Below are 22,813 nucleotides of genomic sequence, written 5' to 3' on the forward strand. Positions count from 1 at the left end.
TTTTAACGCTGTTGACTTCAATAGATGATCTTCCAGACAGAAAATCAACAAAAAGACAGTGGCCTTAAATGACACGAGGTCAAATGAATTTAGTTAGTATTTAGAGCATTATTTGCCAAAGCAGCAGAATATATACACTTTTCAGTGCACAAGGAACGTTTTCTAGGATAGACCACATGTTAGGACAAAAAAATCAAGTCTTTATTGAGTCTCAGTAAGTTTCAAAACAAGTCTCAATAAATCACCCTGGCTAGTGTGGCTCCATGAATTGAGTGCCAGACTGCAAAGCAAAGGGTCACTGGTTCAATTCCCAGTCAGAGCACATGCCTGGGTTGTGGGCCCAGTTCTAAGTGGGGGGCACATGAGAGGCAACCACACATTGATGTTTCTCTCTTTCTCCCTCCTTTTCCCTCTCTCTAATAATAAACAAAATCTTTTTAAAAAGTCTCAATAAATTTAAGAAGATTGCAATCATATCAAGCATCTTCTCTGACCACAATGCTATGAAAGTAGAAATCAATCAGGGAAGAAAACTAAAAAATACACAAAGACACGAAAGCTAAATAACATGTTATTAAACAATGAATGGGTCAACAATGAGATCAGAAAAGAAATCAAAAGATATCTTCAAACAAATGAAAAGGAGGACACAACAATGCAAAATTGATGGGACATGGGGATGCAGTCCTAAGAGCAAAATTCATAGCGTTACAGGTCTATCTCAAGAAACAAGGAAAAGCTCAAATAAGCAATCTAACTTTACATTTAAAGGAACTTGAAAAAAGAATAGTAAAGCCCAAAGTGAGTAGAAGGAAATAATAAAGATCAGAGCAGAAATAAACAAAATAGAGTCTAAAACAGATATAAAAGATCAATGAGTCCAAGAGTTGGTTATTTGAAAAGATGAACAAGATAGACAAACCCATAGCCAAACTCATCAAAAAAAAAAAAAGAAAGAGAGAGAAAGAGAGAGAGACAGAGAGAGAGGACCTAAATAAATAAAATCAGAAATGAAAGAGGAGAAAAAACAACACAGAAAATACAAAAATTGTACTGAAATATTATGGACAAGTCTATGCAAACAAACTAGACAACCCGGAAGAAGTGGGTAAGTGCCTAGAAACATAAACTCTTCCAAAACTAAATCAGGATGAAGGAGAGGATCTGAATAAGCATTTGATAAAAGCAAGCACCCATTTATGATTAAAAAAACACCTAGTAAAATTTGAAGCAGTAATCAAAAAACTCCCAACAAACAAAAGCCCTGAACCAGACGGCCTCACAGGTGAATTTTACCAAACATTCTGAGAAGAACTAATTCCTCTCCTTCTCAAACTATTTCATAAAATACAAGAGGAGGGAAGGCTCCCAAACTCATTTTATGAGGCCAGCATTTTTCTAATTCTAAAACCAGGTAAAGACACAACAAAGAAAATTACAGGCCAATGTCCCTGATTAACCTAAGATGCTAAAATCCTCAACAATATATTAGCAAACTGAGTAAGACAATGCATAGAAAGATCATACACCATGATCAAGTGGGATTTATTCCAGGAATGCAAGATTGGTACAACATCTACAAATCAATAAAAGTGATACACCACATTAACAAAATGAAGAATAAACACCACATGATCATATCAACAGATACAGAAAAAGCATTTGGTAAAATCCAGCACCCATTTATGATAAAAACTCTTAGCAATGTGGGATTAGAAAATCTAATCAGGACATACAAAGAAGACAGAGAGTTGGCCAACAGACATATGAAAAGATGCTCAATGTCACTAATTATCAGAGAAATGAAAATTAAAACCACAATTAAGATATCATCTCATACCGGTCAGAATGGCTATCATCAATCAATCAACAAACAACTGCTGGTGAGGTTGTGCAGAAAGGGGAACCTTTTTGCACTGTTGGTGGGAATGCAAACTGGTGCAACCACTGTGGAAAGCAGTATGGAGGTTCTGAAAAAAAATTAAAAATGAATCTACCTTTCATCCCAGCTACACCACTTCTGGGAATGTATCTGAAAGAACCTAAAACATTAACTCAAAAGAACATAAGCACCCCTCTGTTCACTGCAGTGTTATTCACAATCACCAAGATATGGGAGCAGTCCATCAGCAGATGAGTGGATAAAACAAGTATGGGACATTTATATGATGGAACAGTATTTGACCATAAAAAAGAAGAAACATTTGCCCTTTGCAACAGTATGGATGGACCTGGAGAACATTATGCTAAGTGAAATAAGCCAGTCAAAGAAAGACAAATACCATATGATTTCACTCATATGTAGAATCTAATGAACAAACTGAACTCATAAGGAAAATGGGGACAGACTCATAGATGAAAAATAGGACAACTGCAGCAGGAGGGGTGGGGGTTATTGAACAAAAAGAAAAACAGAGGGTAGAGGGATTGAACAAAAAGGAAAAAGGACTCATGGACAACAGGGTGGTGATTGCTGGGGGAGGAAGGGTATAAGGGGACTAAATGCTAATGGAAAAAAATATAATAAAGATTAAATAAAAAATTTTACATAGAAGTACCATATATTGTTTATAGATACATAATAACAATATAAACACATGATGATGATACATCAAATTCAGAATAGTAGTTTCTAGGGGAGGGAGAAAAGAGGCATCTTCAAATCTATCTGTAATTTTTTGTTTTTAAAGCTGGTGTTGAGTTAAAATTATTATGTATATTATCTGTATGTTTCACTTAAAAATCTAATGCCAGTCTATGAAGTATAGATATTTTACTACATCAATTCAGAGAAGGAATGGGAGATCTTGATAACTCTGCATCGCTTCATCTTTTGAACTACAGAGAAACTGCTACTGTATGATCTCATCAGAACCACCGTTTTAACATATTCTGAGCATCGGAACAGCTAGCATTTATGTTACTTTTACCATGTGGCTAGGCACTAAACTAAACTAAACATTTTAGGTAGATAACTCATTTACTTTAATCCTGGAGACAACCCTAAAAAGGGAGGTAAAATTAACACCACTTTACTGATAAAGAAACTGTGGCTGAAAAAATTGGGGTAATTTGTTCCAATTAACGATTAGTAAGTAGCACGATCAGGATTTAAATTTGGGCCCATCTGACACCAAAACCCATGGTTTTCAATCACAACCATAGGATGCAGGAATGGTGATCTCCAGTGTGGCCAAAGAAAAGGCCTCCATGTCAAGCCTCCACCTACTTACATGGCAGCAAAAATGAGTGCCATGAGAGAATCACTACCTGTTTGGGGCGATCCATGATCTAAAGCCTCTAATGCTTTTCTGCGTATTTCTCTTAGGCACTTTTTATTCTTCAGTGTTTTGACATTTTTAAATGGCCTATTATCTCAATGTTATTTGTATAGCACCTTTGGAGAAAAAGGGAGTATATAAATACAATGAAATTACTGCATAATGATGCTTCTTTTTTTATGTCATGTCATCTCATTGGCTCTCCTATGTCAATAATCATTGTGTCCCTCCTACACCTATCTCTCTACCATTTAATTGGAAATGGTAAAAGGCCCTAACACAACTGAAACTGAATAATCATTGTATCATCTAGCACAACCACCAGTCCTCCTGACACACACACGCACTCGGGCAAAATAACTCTAAGGTTAAATAATGTTTTTGTTTAAAGACAGCATTACCAGGTCCCACCCACACAATCTCTAGTCCATACTTGCCATGCTCCTTGATGCTCAGAGTTCTTTAAATTCTCGTTTGTAAATCTGCAGTTGACACAATGTACCTTTTAAAACTCATCCTTCCACTTTCCTGCACCTCCACAGGGCAATGATGTGAAAAATCCTCAAGCTAAATGTACTCATTACAAACCAAACCAGTAGAAACTCTATGTTCTCTGCTTCAATTTAATAAACAACCCAAGAATTACAGAATTTCACAACCAGAACTTTACACATCCAGCTCAATCCTTTCATTGCACAGAAAAAGAAAGCAGGAGCCAAGGAAGTTAATGCCAACTCACCAGAAATTCACAGAATTAATCCTAACAGTTTTCTAACTCTTAGGCCTAAATTAGCAGGTTGTACAACAGAGCTTTAGAGGTGAATCTGAGTTCAAACCTTGGCTTTGCTATTTACTGGGCATACTGCTAAAAGCAAATTGTTTAATCTTTTGGGGCCTCGTCTGTAAAATGCAGGAGGTTTATTTCTACCTCTCAGAATAATGTGGATTAAATAAAATAATGTACTATATAATATATCTAGCACGTGGGTACAATCATTAAAAATAAAAGATATTTCCCTGCCCTGGCTGGTATGACTCAATGGACTGAGTGAGACAGCCTGCGAATAGAAGGGTCACTGGTTCGATTCCCAGTCAGGGCACATGCCTAGGTTGCAGGGCAGGTCCCCAGTTGGAAGCACATGAGAGGCAACTAATCCATGTATCTCTCACATGTGTCTCTCTTTCTTTCTTACTCCCTTCCCCTCTCTCTAAAAGTAAATAAATCAAATCTTTTTTTTAAAAAAGGTATTTTCCTAGTTTAAAGAAAAGGCACTGAGTTATCTCTTCCACTTAGCCCTGAAGTCTACATCATATTTCTTACTCTCTTGTTCCTTTCTTTCTCAATCCAACTTCTGACTAATGCCAAAACCAAAACAAAATCCCCAGAAGTCTAGAGTAGCAGGTTTATATCACATGTAAAAAAAGTAAACAACACAATAGGCTATTAGTCTCTTAACACTCAACTCTAGAAAGTGCCGCTTCATTTGACCCAGACACAGTGAACACTTGTTCACTTGTTTTACACTTTTTGTATAAATGGAAAACTAGAAATCTCCAAGCTTATACATCTCTTGGAGGGGGGGAGAATCTAGGCCCCAGCTGGTGTGGCTCAGGTTGGAGCATCTTCCCATAAACCAAAGGGTTACATGTTCAATTCCAGGTCAGGATACATGCCTAGATTGTGCTTTAGTCCCCCAGTCAGGGCTTGTGCAAGAGGCAACCAATGGATAGTTCTCTTTCACATTGATGTTTCTCTCCCTCTAAAATAAAAATCAATATAAGCATGTCCTAGCGTGAGGATAAAAAATTAGGAATCATTACATATTTTGTGAATTGGTAATAGTTAATGGTATATCCAAAGGTGTAAACATGGTCTTGAATAAAGCTGTGAGGCTGAGAGAGGTTTGTGTGAATAAAGCTTTTCCAAATTAAACTGTTATTTTTAAAACCTGAGAAAAAAAAACCTTTGAACTTTAACAGCACTGCTGTTCAAAACAAACCAAGATCTTGGCAGCTTACCTTATTATCAACTAAAAGGAAAAATAATTTCTTAACAAAAGCAACATGAAGTATCCAGAAATGGGATGTTTTCACAAGATAGAGACTGAATTAATGGTACCAGCTGAGCCAAAATGGCCAGTGAAGTCCCTCGGGCTGGTTGCCCATGTACTCTCTAGTCATATTCTTCTCCATTTTCAGAATAATTTTGTCATAAGTCAATCTTCTTACTTCAGAATGTACTGCAAAAGACTGGGAGCACTAAAAAGGTACCTCACCCTGCTCTGCTGACAAGCCCATTCACCTGGGCAGTCTCTCTGGGACTATACCTTGTCTACTCATTACTCAAAACTCACCTTTCGTATGTATATGCCCCAACTGTGTACTTCTCAGACACACTACAATGATTTGGCAAGATGCTTATTAATTCAGTTAAATTCCCACCCCACTTCCAGATTATACCAATGTCATATCTTTGAATGATTTCTTCATGGCATAAAATATACAAAAGTGATTTGAAAAAGATTTCACTGAACTTCCTTTCTTTGAAAATACATGGTCTTTAAAAACCCCCAGTAAGCTAGAGTTTCAGCTCTTAGCAATACCTATATGAATATTTTTTCTTATGACATATAGATCTCCATGATCACTGATGGGTACATAGTATGTCCATTTATAATACAGCAGTTAAACCAGTTCGCTATTGCTACACAGTTGCAGTTACCAACTTTTCACTAGTATAAGCAAGATTTCATCAAGCTACCTTAGATTATATCGCTAAAAGAAGATCAACAGGTAAGGGAAGATGCACATTTTTAAAGCACTTGGTACATATTGTCAAATTCTCTTGGGAATTCACAAACCCTGTGATTTCCCATTGCACAAGACTTACTATGGTGTATAAAAATCATTTATTCAACAGCTTCCCACACTAGACACACCCAGGACAGTAACAGTGCTCAGCAAATGTTATCTGCATTTAAGAGGCAAAATGTTTTTCTATAGAAAACCTACCACTGGATTACATTTAAAATTATTTACCAATTGTTATTTAAACCTTCCACAAAGTATTTTGTGTGCCTTTAAAGCCATGCCTAGCATCATCTGGGTTAGCATTTCTAAAAGATGAAGCACTCAGTACCTGTGAATTTCCACTTTCATAATCAATAAGTAGAGACAAGAAATTCAACTGTACTTGTTCTAACCCACCCATCAAGTGTTTCTGCCACTAATATGGCTTCCATATCATTATTACAGACTTTAAAGCTAGGTGAAAGATGAACTCAGAGTTAAATGCCTACAATGAGCAAGGCGCTCTGCCAGAGGTCTTACATTCATTTTCTCATTTAATCCTCAAAGTAAACTGGGCAATAGATGTCATCCCCACATTTCTGCCGAGGAGAGTAAAGCATGGCAAGCTGGGGGAAACCTGCCTCCTCCTAACAAGTGCTGGAGCAAGGGTTTGAGACCTAGGTTTCTGAGGCGATAATGTCTACACTCTTCTCACTATAGCATGCACCACTGAAGCAATCACTGCCCAGCTTGCCAAAATGCAATAGCTGGAAGTTTGCAGGGGTTACTTTTCCACTTCCCACATTCCCAGTCTCTAAACCCCACCCAACTCTATCAGAGATTACAACTCACGTTCTCACTGGAGGCATTAATTAAGTGTCTGACACCTTAAAATGCTTCATGTTTCAAGTATCCAATTAAAGTAAAATGGAAATATTGCAAATAAAAATTCAATTCTGATATCTGCAGGGTTTGGGTAATACAAGACATTGTATAATATAAAAGCTTCCTTTTAATAGAATAGGGTTCTTTTTCCTCTTCCTCATCCCTTCTCCAAATTTATGTCCATAATAGGTTACAGCCTCCATTTATAAGTTGATTTTGAGGTTTTTGAAGCTTCACATTCCCACCCCTACCTCAGTCACAAACCTTGGATATCTTATTTTTAAAAACTACAAAGCCTAATGGCAATAGCCAGCCAATTCATAAGCCAGAGATTTAGCCTTCTAATTAAAATTTTAATAAGACTCTAGTAGTTGGAATGTTAACCTAGGTTAATAGCCTCAGCAAAAACAAAGTGGTTTAAACAAAGATTAGCAAGAACCAAATGTCTGGTTACTATTAAAACTTTAAAATGCACTCACCTAGGATCCTAGCTTACGGGAAAAACTGTTATCTACTCAATGTGGCCGAGTTCATTTAAACTTCCTTTCATAAGTAATCTTTTCTAGCTTCTTTATAAAAGAAAAAACAAAAACAAAAACCCCAAACCTTTATCCTACCAGATTCTCACCTGAGTTTCTCATAATGATTTCTCCTCTTTAAAAATCAGACTCCCTTCACCGATTTCAGAACAGACAGACTGATACTGTTTTGATGTTGACTGATACTTTTCAGACAGGTTTGAAATATACATATTACACATACCACACACACACACACACACACACATTATCCTACTAGTGATAAATCACTCCTGTCCTATGTTCCCTACCTATGTCCATGAATCTCTCAGGGGATGGCACCAACATTCCCCAAAGAGTCTCAAGTCAGAAGCCTGGGTATCCTCTCAGATTACACATTCTCCCTCCCTTAATTCTGCATCTCAAAAACCACCAAATCTAGCTATTTACAACTCCTAAATAGTTACTGAATCCATTTACTTCTCCATTGCACTCTAGCCTAAGTTAACATCATATCAAAGATTCTCCCAATTTGATTTTCTTTGTATACTATGATCTGTTGCCCTGCTCCAATCCATTATCCATAAAGCAATCAGAGCGACATTAAAGACAAATTCTGATCAAGTCATTTTCTTCCCTAAATCCTTGAATGGTCTCCCACAGATTTTAAAATCAGAGCCAAAATCCTAAAACATGGCCTGGAAATTAGAAGTTTTGCCAAGAACCAGCTTCTGGCTCTTTGGTCTCTTCTTAAGCCATTGCTCCTCCTTTCCCTCCCACAGCTTCAGTCATTTGGGGGTTCTTCTGCTTTTTCTAACACTCCATGTTCTTTCTCAACCTGGAGTATTTTGTGGCATGCAGAAAAATACTATTCTTTATCCTGCTATTCACCTTGGAAATTCCTACTCATCCTTGAACCTGTTTCCACAGGGAGGCCTTAAGATCATCCATAGAAGGCACTTAATAAATATTTGCTAAAGGAATGAAAGAATGTCTTAGTCACCGGTCACTGTATACTCCAGCCCCTAGCAAATGCTTGTCATATAACATATACTATGCTTTTAACTTATTTGATACTAATGAACATACACAAATATTAGTTCTCTGAGACATTAATACATTTCAAATTGCTATAAAATTTATTTATAGGAAACAATGCTTCTACATACAGTAGAAATATAAAGTACCTGTCAATAACCAAATGTTTGAATTTTACAAACTATCCCTGCACAAAATTTTCTTCCTTACTACTCAACACAGGTAAATGGTTCTGAAAGGACTCAAAATTCTAAGACCTCTCAAGTCCTGTTAGCTAAGATTCAAACCACAAAGCTGCAAACTTTTTTAAGAATAGAAGTAACACTAGTTATGTTCTCAAAAGCATGTCTTCAAATGTTTCTTGCAAAATGTCAAGAATTGAATGAATACATAAAGCTGAAAAAGCTCACAAACAAAACTTATTGGTAATTAAGTGTAGTTTATAATCAGGTTTATGACTGAAATTATACAGTCCCTAGATTCTTTATACCTATAGTGCCAACTGCTCAGAAGTGTGAACTAACAAAACAAGTTCTTGAGAGGAAGGCTTGTTCCTTATATAGCATTTATTGTGCAGACTATACAGTTTTCCCAGTAATAGTGTCTTATATTCATTTACAGGGCATAAATTAACATGTTAACATTACAGCAAATATCTAAAAATCCATTAGTACTACAATAATTGCACAAGAGAGACATTTACCTCATTTCAGTTTAACCACAAAATGTGTCAATTTTTTTAAAAATTGAAAACACAGGGAGAAGTTTCCTGAATATTATGACACTGAATTCAGTTTCAACAAAACAAATGTTTGAAATGATGTGTGTGTATATACATATACATCATACACATACAGCTCAACCTCAAAATTACCAGTAGGGCTTGGCATACTGCAGAAACACTAGACAAATTAGAACCTAAAAACAAAACAAGAAGATCTGACCTATCTGTATACAGCTGATTATTGGTACCATTGAAAGACCTCCTCTGAAGCTATTAGTCCTGTCACTCATGAATGAGTTCAATGGCACCACGTAAGGGTAAAGAGGCTGGAGGCTGGGAATCTTTTTCGGTTCAGAGCTAAGGTTTCAAGTGCCCTATAAAGACTTCAATGACAATAGAATAGAAAATTAGAAAAACATGGGAATAATTCAGAAAAAAAGGTCACCCCCCTTTTCTAAATCCCTGACTGCTTTTACAATGGTATCCACAGTTTTCATATCACCAGTCCTTCATTTTACAGGGCAAAAGTAATCAAAGAAAGAAAAAAAAACAACACCTCACACTGGCAACTCCTTTTTTGGGTGCTCCTGCCCACTATCACCTTTGCAGCTTGATCTTCTTTTGTCTTTGCTTCCTTCCATCTATGACGGTAACTCAGGCCTTTAACGAGCCATTCCCACCCCCTGATACTTCAATTTCCACTCAGTTCTCAGCCTCATCATCTCATATCAGGGTCACATGCTACCAGTCCTCTGCATTTAAGTTCTATTGCCAAGATGACCTTTTCTCTTCTTTTTTTTTTTCCCAGAAAATTCAACTCCGGTGGTGGTTGGAACACACTTTTCCCTTGATACAAAACTGTTCAGCACAACTAAATGTTTCTCAAACAGTGCAATGTGATACATGTTGAAACCGTGAATTTCTTTCCCCAAGAGTAATAGACCACATACACTGGCTTAAACTGCTAAGAGATATTCTTTTAAAAGAATGAAGTAATGGGTTTACTAACATTTTATTACACCTATTAAAAGCATATCAGGGGGATGTTCAGGGAAGACCATGAATTTCACACATCCAAACATCAGGGCTAAATGACTAATTTTTATCCAATGAACCCAAGGTAGCAAAAGAATATATGTCTGTGTGATTCACAATCCCCCAAAGGTATCTGTCTAGTAGTAGAAAGAGAAATGCCTTTCTGAAGAACATTATGAATAGTCATAGAAAAAGCTGTAGCATAATATAAGGGAAAACTTTTTCTTCACATAAAGGCAATCATCTAAAGACTGAAGCAATTTCTCCACTCTTCAGAAAAGCTCACGGATAGTTATCTACATTATCCTCTGCATAGTATGGTGTTTAGGAGTTCAAAGTCACACTGAGTTCAAGTCCTGGCTCAACCTCTCCACCACTGTGTGACCTTGGATAAGTTATTTAACTTCTCTTGTTTCTGTTTCTCCTCTAAAATGAGATCATATCTACTTCATAAGGTTATTGTATGGACTATGTTAGATAATACACGTTGAAGTCTTTAGGAGATTGCCTGACACATTCTAGCGATGCCTTTTATTATTTCCCTATGCTTTCTTGCACACAGTTTAAAAATTTGCTAGCTTGAGACTGTAACAATGACAAATAATTTCTCTGGTGTCAATAAATGACCAGGTGGGAATTACACCTAACTTGGTCTCATTAACAATGCACACAGGAGTTACAAACTCAAAGATTTTCAGGGACTAGGTAGATATAAATGTACCAAGTCAGCTGGCCTAAAACACAGGGAATTGTGGTTGCTTGTGTTTAATTGGCAAGTGCGAGCCTCACCTAAAGGCATGTGATTTCAAACTCAGAAATAAAAATTAGAACTTCCAAATACAACATATTTGTGCCTGTCAAGGGAATAGTTTAAGACTCATGACTTAAATACAAGGTATTTATAACCTAAAGTTTTGTACACTGCATTTTTAATTGTACATACTGGTGACAAAATGATTCATCAGATTAATGTGAAATAGATATAAAGAGCAAATAGGAAAGTATAGCAATAAATAACAAATGAACATCAAAAATTCATCTATGTCTAGAAGAAAGATTCTTAACCAAGGGTTCTTATATCAGTCAGCATAGGCTAACTTATGCTGCAATAACAAATGACCCTAGAATCTAGAGGCTTTACAACAGGGTTTTTTGCATAGTAATCCAGAATAAAAGATGAAAAAGAGAGATAAGCAACTACATCGTGTCTGTTAGAAGTTTCTGTTCGTATGTGGCATATAAACTTTTCACTCACATTTTGTTTGTTAAAAGATGTCACAAGGCTGGGCCTAATATGAGGACAGGGAGGCATAACCCTCCCATTGGAAGGGGCAGCAAATAAGTGCAAGCAATAATATCAACTAGGGTTTATAAACTTGTGCACACAGAAATTTACATACAGGCATACCTCATTCTATTGCATTTTACCTTGTCCTGTTTTGCAGATAATGTAGAGAGTTTGTGGAAACCTAGTGAGTCTATTGGTGCCATTTTTCCAACAGCATTTGCTCACTTTGTATCTGTCACATTTTGGCTAATTCTTACAGTATTTCAAACCTTTCATCATTATTATTCTATTTGTTCTGGTGATTTGTGATCAATTATCTTTGATATGACTTGTTAATCGTTTTGGAACACCCATATAAGATAGTGAATTCGGTCAATAAATGTTGTGCATATTCTGGCTGCTCCACTGACTGGCGATTCCCCCATCTCTCTTCCTTTCCTTAGGCCTACCTACACTCTCAGATAACAATATATTTTTTAAAGATTTTATTTATTTTTAGAGAGAGAGGAAGGGGGGAGAAAGAGAGAGAAACATTATTGTGTGGCTGCCTCTCATGCACCCCCTACTGGAAACCTAGCCCACAACCCAGGCATATGCTCAGACCCCTGAATCAAACCAGCAACTCTTCTGCTCACAGGCCAGCACTCAATCCACTGAGCTATACCAGCCAGGGCTCAGATAACCACAATATTAAAAATTAGGCCAATTACAATGGCCTCTAAATGTTCAAATGAAAAAGTCACATTTCTCTTACTTTAATCAAAAGCTAGAAATAATTAAGTTTAGTGAGAAAGGCATGCTGTAAGCTAAACCAGGCTAAAAGCTAGGCTTCTTACACCAGTTAGCCAAGTTGTGAATGCAAAAGGAAAGTTCTTGAAGGAAACTGTACGTGCTACCACAATGAACAATATGAGGGTAGAACAATGAAGGTATAACGATATAGGGAAAGTTTTAGTGGTCTGGAAAAAAGATCAAACAAGTCAAAATATCCGCTTAAGCCAAAGCCTAATTCAGAGGGCAGACCCTAACTCTCTTCCATTCTATAAAGGCTGAGAGAGGTGAGGAAGCTGCATAAGAAAAGTTTTAGGCTAGCAGAGGTTGGTACATGAGATTTAAGGAAAGAAGCTGTCTCTGTAATATAAAAGTACAAGGTGAAGGAAGCAGCAAGCTACCCAGAAGATCAGACTAAGATCATTAATCAAGGTGGCTAAACTAAACAACACATTTCCACTGTAGACAAAACAACCTCTATTGGACTTTCATAGCTAGAGAGACGTCAACACCCAGCTCCAAAGCTTCAAAAAACAGGCTGCCTCTCTTGTTAGGGACTAGTGCAGCTGCTAAGTTGAAGCCAATGCTCATTTACCATTCTGAAAAATCCTAGGGCCCTTAACAATTAGGCTAAATCAACTCTGCCTGTGCTCTGTAAACGGAACAACAAAGCCTGGATGACAGCACATCTGTTTACAACATGATTTATTGAATATTTTAAGCCCACTGCTGAGACCTACTGGTCAGAAAAAAGATACATTTCAAAATATTAGTGCTGCTCATTGACAATGTGCCTGGCCACTCAAGAGCTCTGATGGAGATGTACAACAAAATTAATATAGTTTTCATGCCTACTAACATAATATTCATGCTGCAGCCAATGGACTAAGGAATAATTTCAACTTTCAAGTCTTGTTATTTAAAAAATAATTTTGTAAGGTGATAGTTGCCAAAGACACTGCTTCCTCTGATGCATCTGGGGAAAAATAAATGAAAAACCTTCTAAAAAGGAGTCACCATTCAGGATGCCTTTTAGAACATTTATGATTCATGGGAAAAGGTCACAATATCAACGTTAACAGCTTGGGAGAAGGTGACTCCTACGTTCACGGATGACCTTGACAGGCTCAAGAGCAAGTAACTACAAATGTGGTGGAAATAGCAAGAGAACTAGAATTAGAAAGTCAAGCCTGAAGATGTAACTGAACTACTGCAACCTCATGATGAAACTTTAATGAATGCAGAGTTGCTTCTTATGATGAGCAAAGCAAGTGGTTATTTAAGATGAAATCTACTCCTGGTGAAGATGCTGTTGAAATGACAACAATGGATATCACACAAATTTGATTGAAAAAGGCAGCTAGAGGGTTTGAGAGGATTGACTCCAATTCTGAAGGTCTATTGGGGGTAAAATGCTATGAAACAACATTGCTATAAAGAAACTGCATGAGAGTCAATCGATGAGGCAAATTGCATTGTTGTCTTACTTAAGAAACTGCCACAACCACCCCACCCTTTAGCAACCACCACCCTGATCAGTCAGCAACCATCAACATTAAGGAAGACCCACCAACCCTCTGCCAACCAAACCATTACAACTCACCAAAGGCACAGATGACAGGTAGCATTTTTTAGCAATAACATATTTAATTAAACTATATATATATATGTTTTTAAGACACAATGCTATTGCATACTTAGTAGAACACAGGATAGTGCAAACACAACTTTTATATGCATTAAGAAACAAAATAATTTGTGTGACTCACATTATTGAAATATTTGCTTTGTTGCAGTGCTCTGGAGTGAAACCTACAATATCCCTGTATAATTCTAGGTTAACATTATGGAACTATATGCAATATTGTATATGCATACAGGCCCATTTCCCCCCCTCACAGAATTTAGATATTATATTCTGAAAGGTATCACAGACCAAAAAGGTTTAAAAGAAATTAGATTGGGCTTGAAAGAAGTCAGGTCTTTAACATTTGACCATTACTATATACATCGATTTTATAATACAGCTGACCCTTGAACAACATGGATTAAAACTGTGCAGGTTAAGTTATACATGAATTTTTTTCAACAAATACTGTTAATGTATGTTCTCTTCCTTATGATTTTAACAGTTTCTTTTCTCTAGCTTACTTTATTGTAAGAATACATGTTCATCAACTTTATGTTATTATTAAGGCTTCCAATCAACAGTAAGCTATTTGTAGTTAATACTTGGGAAGTCAATTTTTAGTGGCATAGGGCAATAATATTCAACCCATGTGCTACAAGAATTTTTAAAACATGCAACACCTGGCTATTCTGTCAGGAGGCACTGACCTTTCTCCCTTAGACTGTCAAATTAAAAATAATAATAATAAAATGACAGCAGCCAGCCAGAGTGAATGAATCAAAATTATACCAATTTTTTGGTCAGATAAGCAAACAAATATATTTTTAGTGTGCCACAGAATTTTAGTTATTAGTTTATGTGTGCCATGAGGTGAAAAAGGTTGAAAAATCACTGGCATAGGAGATTGGCACCCCAACCCCCGCACTGTTCAAGGGTCAATTGTACCAGATCAGTACAATATTCCTAACTGATGCTCTCAGCTGCTGATTACTAGACAGTGTGGGTGGGGAAAATAATCTGAACTTTCTACCAGGCTCTCTTAAGTGCTATTACTGCATTATGAAAATCTAGGTATATGAATTACAATAAAACTGTATTAGGCTGATGCTAGTTTACTGAAAATAACATCTTACCTGAAAAAAAAACTACAATTTCTAGGCAACTATAAATCCTGCTCTTTATAAACTACAAAATAGTATGACTCTAATTCAAAATTCTGTTTTGAATTAATGAAGCCATGCTATGTTTATTTTATTCCTCTTTTAATGACTACAACTCAGGCTCACTCCTGATTCTCAAGTGGACAATGTCAATATTCTGAATATTTACAGCTTCCTATCAAAATAAAAAGTTATTAGAAAGTCCTTCTTAGAAACCAACTGTCTTATATAAACTAAATAATTCAATCTGTTTTTGTCTAAAATTAGTTTAAGACAGGTGAAACATGTATATCTAACATCCATTTAAAAACATTTGCCCATTTGCCCTGGCTAGTGTGGCTCAGTGGATTGAATATGCCAGTCTGTGAACCAAAGGGTCACTGGTTCGATTCCCAGTCACGGCACATTCCTGGGTTGCGGGCTGGGTCCCCAGTGGGGGGCATGTAAGAGGCAACCACACATTGATGTTTCTCTCCCTCTCTCCCTTCCTTCCCCCCTCTCTAAAAATAGATAAATGAAATATTTTTTAAAATAATATTTTTTCATTTGGGAATTTGCTTTTTATTTAACTTGCAATATGAGTAAATGTGTTTTGAACAGGATGAAGAGGAAGAAGTTGTCTATTTTAAAATGATGTTTAATAGTATGTGATACAGATTCCTCCTTAATCTGTATTAGTACCAAACAATTAAGTGTTGCTATTCTATGTAGACACAACTAATTGCCCCTTACTCTTATTCTAGGGAGCCCAACAAGAGGATTTGTAAATCAAACCCTTTATAACTTCTAATTTAGACAGTTAACTGCATTTCCATCTTGCATTAGACTGAGAAATTATATTTATCATTAATTCTGACCAATGAGAAAAAGGAAAACGAGATGTATTGTCACCCTGGAACTCACCTTTCATAGATAATGCTCTTGGCTTCTACTGAGGGATGGTATAAGAAACAGCCATGTGAAATGTATTTTGAAGGGTTGTTGCTGAGATCACTGTCCACTACTATTCTCACTATCCACTTTAGAGCTCACAGGATGTCAACCCTTTAAACATTTACACTTCCGCTTTTGCTTTGACTCCTAAAAATCTCAGATCTCAGTCTGCACTGTCTTTCAGAAGTATACAGCTGTTTATGGCATGAGTTGGTGTTCAAATTAAATTCCCCTTGTCTTCATCTTACTAATCAATCTGAATTTTTCCTTTGTCCTGATTTCATTTTAAAAAGGAAAAGCTTACTATATTCTGTTCTGTTTTACTAAACTATCATTTTGGAGGAAAGAAGTGGTGATAATTAAATTAAACTAAATATCACAATCTCATTGTTTTATATTGGGATTTCAAACATTTATAAAAAACATATATTTATGCCTACCAAAGTCTTCAGACCATAAGATGCACCAGACCATAAAACACATCTAGCTTTTAGAGGAGAAAAATAGGAAAAAAATTTTGAAGCAAAATTTTAAAAAGCGGTAAAATATTTAATAACATAGGCCACCCCCCACCCCCCCACACACACAGCAAGCCAGGTAAGCTACATTTGGACTATAACACACATTTCCATTTCCTCCCTGATGGCGGGGGAGGGGGGTGGTGGTGCACATCTTATAGTCCAAAAAAAGCAGTATATCTATAGTAAAGTGAAAGTTACTAATCAACCAAAAGGAAAAAATTACTGGGAAATATGTATCAAAATTGGAATAAAATTCTACATAAAATGCATTAGAACTTCTGTATGAGGAGATCAGGGTTAATAGATTTTATTTTTCATTTTACCTTTCAGGGCAAATAATGCATGCCAAAGAAATATCAACTAAACAGAACCAAACAGGCTTCAAGGTGAGACACACCAAGTCTAAATACTACCTCTAAAACTGAGAAGCTGAAAAGTAATAGACAAACAAAAATGAACACAGGATGCGCTTAGGAAACGAGGGCCAACACTGCCAAAGCAGGACAACAATTTCCCTTGCAGTTCACACTTCGATTATTTCAGCATGAATCGTACAAACCTAAAAGATCCGCTCTGAAAAGAGTAATTACTTTTGCATCTTCAAACATACTTTATCAAAAGCACAAGCATCTCCCAGCCACAACCAGCCACAAAGCTCCCATTTCGTGATTTACTATTTCACTTGGTTTCTATATGTAACACTAGTGCAAACTCCAAGGGAAAAGGCTAGCATGACAAGGAAAACTGAAGCACGTTGCCAACTTCTGTTTTAATATTGTGTTTATGAATTTGACTGATGTTAAATTCATCTTTTTTGCTAAAAACTAAAACTGAGAATGACAAGGAAAATTAGTCTCTTCAGCCAAGTTCTTGCTGAGCATTAGAGATGCTGGCATATCTAGTCAAGAGTGAACTGTGGTGCTACCACTCAGGAGCTCAAATTCTTCCAGATAGTTCAAGGACAAGCTTTTGCTTTCAATTTTATTCACTTTATATAGGAAGAACATTACAGACAACCTTATTTGCACAGATAACAGTGTTTCCTTGAAAGTACATTTCAAAAAGAGTAGGGATTAGCCTTATTTTCAAGCAAATTAAAGTCAGCAATATTTTTTAAATCAATCTTTTCCACTAAGTATTCAATTGGTCAAGGTCAGAAAAAAAGAGTAGATAGTACTTAGTATATAGCTATGAATGCAAAGCAGGGGGGTGGGGCAGTGCAGAGGGTCATTTTAAGGGGGGGAGGGGGAATTACAAAATTGGCCTATACTAGCACTGATTATAATCGGAGGGACAGATTAAAAACTCTTAATTAGATACTGATTGAACTACTTGTTAAACTGCCTACAACTATCAACACAACAGATGCTGTTCTTTGTGAGTACTCCTATGACAGACCTTGTTCCAAATTCTTTAATTTTTATCTTCTAATTTTAAAAGACTTTTATAGAATATTATCATGTAAATTTGGAGCTTGATGAGCTTTTAGAAATAGTGTACTACAACATTTTTGATGTAAAAACAATTTTAAAAGTACCTCTCAAATTTTAAAGAGAATAGAAAAATAGAGTGCACTGCAGACAGCAAGGTTAAATTTTGTTTTAAAAAACTGACTTTGTTTGATACACACACACACACACATATATATTATGCACGCATATATGTATGCAAAGATATTTTTGAAAATATTTTAGATTGCAATGTAAGAATGTATTTCTTATTGTAGGATGTAGCAAAAATAATAGGTCAAATATATTAGGTCATCAGTATTGACCTAATATATCTTACCAATGACCTAATGTATCTTCATTTTATATATGAGTAAACTGAGGTACAAAGAAGAAAAGAAATTGACTTGTTCTAGGTATCTTCATCACTGCACTAAGAGTTCAAATGGGAAACACAAAAATGTATGACTCTAGAAGGGAAATGCACTATTGATGCTACTCTGTAACTTTCCCAAGTAGGTTTTTGTTATTTAATATAAATTATACACTGTTCATCATCTGTTCTTAAAAAAACCCTAAAGGGCCCTGGCTGGCGTGGCTCAGTGGAGTGAACGCCGGACTGCAAAGCAAAGGGTCGCTGGTTCAATTCCCATTCAGGGCACATGCCTGGGTTGCGGGCCAGGTCCTCATCAAGGGGCATGTGAGAAGCAACCACACACTGATGTTTCTCTCCCTGTTTTTCTCCTCCCTTTCCCCTCTGTCTAAAAATAAGTCAGTAAAATCTTAAAAAAAAAACAAAACTCTAAAGGTTGTGAACTATTAGTCCTAATGGCACTGAAAGATAATCCCTACTTTATCTTCATCTCCCTTTCTTTTAGACATTTATTGTAGCTGAAATCCAGTAATCACAATCTCTTTATGCTTCTTACAAAGCAGCACAAGAAATACCAAAAATTTAAATGAGCATACCTCCTAACCACCTTAAACGGGCCACAGGTGTGATTTCTTTAGTCCATACATTATTTGAAAGGCGCATACTTTTATAAAAAAATCCTCACCTGAGGGAGGACATCTTTTCATTGCTTTTAGAGAAGAAGGAAGAGAGAGAGACAGGGAGAGAGAAAAAGAGAGAGAGGGAAAGAGAGGCAAAGCAACAGAGAGAGAGCGAGACAGACAGACAGACAGACAGACAGAAATATCGATTGCCTGCCTCCCATACTCACCTTGACTGGGGACAGAGCCTGCAATCTAGGTATGTGCCCTGACCAGGACTCAAACCCACAACCTTTCAGTGTATGGGACAATGCTCCAACCAACCAAGCCGCATCGACCAGGGCAAAATGTGCATACTTTTTAATCCAACAATTCCACTCTGAAAATTGTTTTAAGAAAAACAAGTATAAAAAGAGGTGTGTGTGTGTGTGTGTGTGTGTGTGTTTGTGTGAGAGAGAGAGAGAGAGAGAGAGAATATTTAAATGGTGACACAAAAAGACACAGAAATCAACTTGAAGGGATACACAGGCCGAATCTGGGGCAATTTGAGCATCAAAAAAATGATAGTAATAGATTATAACATACTAAGAAAGACAGACATTCATAGGTTCATACTGATACAGTTTTTAAAATGGGACAGAAGTGAAAACTTGTTACAGTAGAAAGCAAATAAATGCAGAAGAAACTATATAATTAATAAAAATCATCAATGGATGCTTAAACTAGTAGGTGAAATTCTTAATAGGAACAGGATATTTGTATAGTCTCAAAACACCGCCCCCAAAATTCTTTTTAATTACAGGAAATTGACTGTATAGCGAAGAGACCCAGGGATAACCACCTTAATCACATGCCTCCTGATGTGACACAATGAGGACAAACAAAAAAATTGTCATATTTCCCTTAAAAGTTTTTTAAAGGACCCGAAGAGTTCTCATCTTAATTATGGAGTACTAACCATGATGGGGTGCCTTGTGTGGCTCTTCCCCAATGGAAGTGCTACCATGCCCCAGTTCTGGGGATAAATGTATCCTTGATCTACATTAAAGCATATATTCCTTTCAGAATTCCAGCCAAGATGGAGGCAATAGGTAGAAACCCTTTGCTTCCTTGCAAAACCAAAAGGAGGATAGCCAATCTAAAACCAATAAACAACCAAAAACTCCAGAAAATCAAACTTCATGGAACTCTGACAATCAAGGAGTTAAAGAAAAAAATCAACCAAAACAACTGGACTCATCAGGCAGACACGAAGGTGATTCAGAAAAAAACGTGGGAGGTGGCTGAGGGGCAGGGCTGACAGTGGAGGTCCGCAGAGCTGGACAGGAGGGACTAACTTAAGAAGGAAACTGAGACTCAGAGCTGAATGTGGGCTAAGGTTGGGGTTGCCTCGGTGGAAGATATGTCCAGTCTGACACGACAGTCTGTTGGAAAGCGCACTAGAGACAAGCAGGCAAGTTGCACTGTTCCCTCTCTGGCCCCTCCCCCAGAGGCAGCACAGCAAAGAGGGTTGGCCCTGTCTGGGTGAATACCTAAGGCCCCGCCCCTAACAACTTATCAGGTGCACCAAGACAAAGATGTATGGCTCAAATGAAAGAGCACAGCAAAACCTCAGAATTAAGCAATGAGGAGATTGCCAACCTATCTGATGGAGAATTTAAATCCCTGATAATCAAACTGCTCAGAGAACTGATTGAGCTTGGTTGAAAAATAAAAGAACAAATGAAAGATATCCGAAATGAAATAAGGCAAAATATTCAGGGAACCAACAGTGACAAAAAGGAAACGAGGATTCAAAGCAATGATTTGGAACAAAAGGAAGAAATGAACACCCAACTGGAAGAGAATGAAGAAACAACAATCCAAAAAAAATGAAGAGAGGCTGAAGATTCTCTGGGACAACCTGAAATATTCCAATATCCTAATTATAGGGGTGCGAGAAGGAGAACAACAACAGCAAGACATTGAAAACTTATTTGAACAAATAATGAAGGAAAACTTCCCCAGTCTGGCAAAGGAAATAGACTTCCAGGAAGTCTAGGAAGCCCAGAGAGTCCCTGAAGTTTGACCCAAGGAGGAACACACCAAGGCACATCAGAATTACATTACCCAAGATTAAAGACAAAGAGAAAATCCTAAAAGCAGCAAGAGAAAAGGAGACAGTTACCTACAAAGGACTTCCCATAAGGCTATCAGCTGATTTCTCAAAAGAAACCTTACAGGCAAGAAGGGGCTGAAAAGAAGTATTCCAAGTAATGAAAGGCAAGGGCCTACATCCAAGATTACTCTATTCAGCAAAGCTTTCATTTAGAATGAAAAGGCAGATAAAGTGCTTCCCAGGTAAGGTCAAGTTAAAGGAGTTCAGCATCACCAAGTCCTTATTATATGAAATATTAAAGGGACTTATCTAAGAAAAAGAAGATTAAAAAATATATGAATAAAATGACAACAAACTTGCAACTATTAACAAATGAATGGAAAAGAAAAGAAAAACAATGAGATCAAAAACTAAGCAAACCACCAGAACAGGAACAGAATCAGAGAAATGGACATTACCCAGAGGGAGTTCAGTGGGAAGAGGGAGGAGGGGAATAGGGGAGAAAAGGTACAGGGAAAAAGAAGCATAAGTGATAGGCATAAAATAGACGGGGAGAGATAAAAAATGGTATAGGAAACAGAGGACTCAAAGAACTTTATATGTACAACCCATGGACATGAACTAAGATGGGGGGATGCTGGAGGGTTGGGAAAGCAGGGTGGAGGAGGAAAATTGGGAAAACTATAATAGCATAATCAATTAAAAAAACATTTTTTAAAAAGCATATACACCTTTCACCTATTAGCTGATGCCTTTCAATTAATTACATTGTCAACATCACCTAATGACCTGGGCAACTGACTGTGAAAACATTTTTATCAAGAAGTTATTTATGCATCTACCTTTAAAATGGTGATGGGTTAGTAGTTATATAGCTTGTTAAATTAGCACCGTAACATTTTTAAGAACCAAAAATTTGAACTGCAACATACTCCAAATTCTTCCTGGAGACAAATGAATATTGGGTCAACCTAGACAAGAATGTAAGTTGTTATACTTATTTAAGGATAAATGTGCTTGATACAATTTGTGTATGATACCAGGGCAGAGAGGGAAAAATATTTTCAAGTCTTACTTATCATGTATATCTGCATTATAAATATGCCTATACTTTTTTATCAGCTGGAGTAGTCCAACCATGCTTATCCTGATCAGAACATTACAGTTCAGGATTTGATAAATCTGAGATGACAGTATAGCCAGAAATAGTGTTTACTGGCATTCTGGGAGGCAAGTTCTACTCATCAAAACAGCCTTGCCAAAAATTCTATTCTGCTGAACCCCAAATGGCTAGACTGTGCCAGACATGAGGAAGATCACAAGAGGAGGGCTACAGCAAGGCCTGGCTATCATTCAGATAATCTAAAAACATTTTCTACTGATTTCCTGATATTTTATGTTGTATGTGCTTACCCATTACCTTTACAGCCCTGTAAGGGGTTATAAGCTAGAAATGGCCATGGGATCCCTACTCTTTGTTCCCTAAAAGAATGAGTAGCCAATCCTCCTACAAAGGTGTGTCTGTGGTTCCCTGTCTTTAGACACATAAGAATTGGAAGCAAACAAATTGGACTTGGAGAAATCTGGGATCAGCTTACTCCCTTCCCTGCAGGCTCAAGATCAACCACCCCACATAGAGATTAAAAAATAAATAAAAGAAGATTGAGTAGCCCAAATAAAAAGAAAAAAATTATGTTGGG

General features: G+C 36.9%; 1 protein-coding gene and 1 non-coding gene across 3 annotated transcripts in view; one reads left to right on the top strand and one right to left on the bottom strand.

Annotated features, from left to right (window-relative positions):
- ZFAND3 (zinc finger AN1-type containing 3) overlaps nucleotides 1-22,813 on the bottom strand; it is a 336,794-nt gene that overhangs the window by 97,827 nt on the left and 216,154 nt on the right. The window lies entirely within an intron of this gene.
- LOC118998994 (small nucleolar RNA SNORA38) lies at nucleotides 22,616-22,750 on the top strand. The gene has a single exon (XR_005069012.1). It is a non-coding gene; the product is annotated as a small nucleolar RNA SNORA38 (small nucleolar RNA).

The sequence above is a fragment of the Sturnira hondurensis genome, unplaced genomic scaffold (assembly GCF_014824575.4).
Source record: "Sturnira hondurensis isolate 20B ecotype Veracruz unplaced genomic scaffold, ASM1482457v3 Scaffold0014430, whole genome shotgun sequence".
Taxonomy (NCBI): domain Eukaryota; kingdom Metazoa; phylum Chordata; class Mammalia; order Chiroptera; family Phyllostomidae; genus Sturnira; species Sturnira hondurensis.